Source organism: Penaeus monodon, chromosome 15 (genome assembly GCF_015228065.2).
Source record: "Penaeus monodon isolate SGIC_2016 chromosome 15, NSTDA_Pmon_1, whole genome shotgun sequence".
Classification (NCBI taxonomy): domain Eukaryota; kingdom Metazoa; phylum Arthropoda; class Malacostraca; order Decapoda; family Penaeidae; genus Penaeus; species Penaeus monodon.
This window is the reverse complement of record NC_051400.1, coordinates 49,878,026-49,878,430: the sequence shown is the minus strand read 5'-3', so window position 1 is coordinate 49,878,430 and position 405 is coordinate 49,878,026. Positions and strand designations below refer to the sequence as shown.

Here is a 405-nt window from a genome sequence, read left to right as displayed (position 1 = left end):
TCAAGTAAAAGAGCAAACGCACCAGAGAGCGTTTTGCTCCCACCACAACAAGACTCGTTACCATGGCGACAGTGACGCCAGGAAGACTCACCTGGGCGAAAGGATTTCCTCAATTTTAATGCATTCTAACTTGTCTACGTAGTTGTCGATTTCGAAGGGATGAAGCACGCGTGTTGTCTCACTGGCCATGTTCCCCCACTCTGATTTTAACACTTAATAATCAAAAGTATCGTTATAGGAATATGAAAGTATACGGAGTCGTACTGTGCGTGTGTTCCCTGCGCAGATGTCTATCCAGCTACACCAACCACTCCGCTTGACCCCCAGCGGGCTGGAAGTCATGATCACCACAAGTTATTTAATATCTGCTTCTTATCATAAAGACGATGTCTGACTACAATTAGG

The 405-nt window shown here is 45.4% G+C and overlaps 1 pseudogene; it reads right to left on the bottom strand.

The window, feature by feature from the left end:
- LOC119582391 overlaps positions 1 to 342 on the bottom strand; it is an 8,767-nt pseudogene extending 8,425 nt beyond the window's left edge.
- Between the last annotated feature and the right edge of the window lie 63 nt (positions 343 to 405).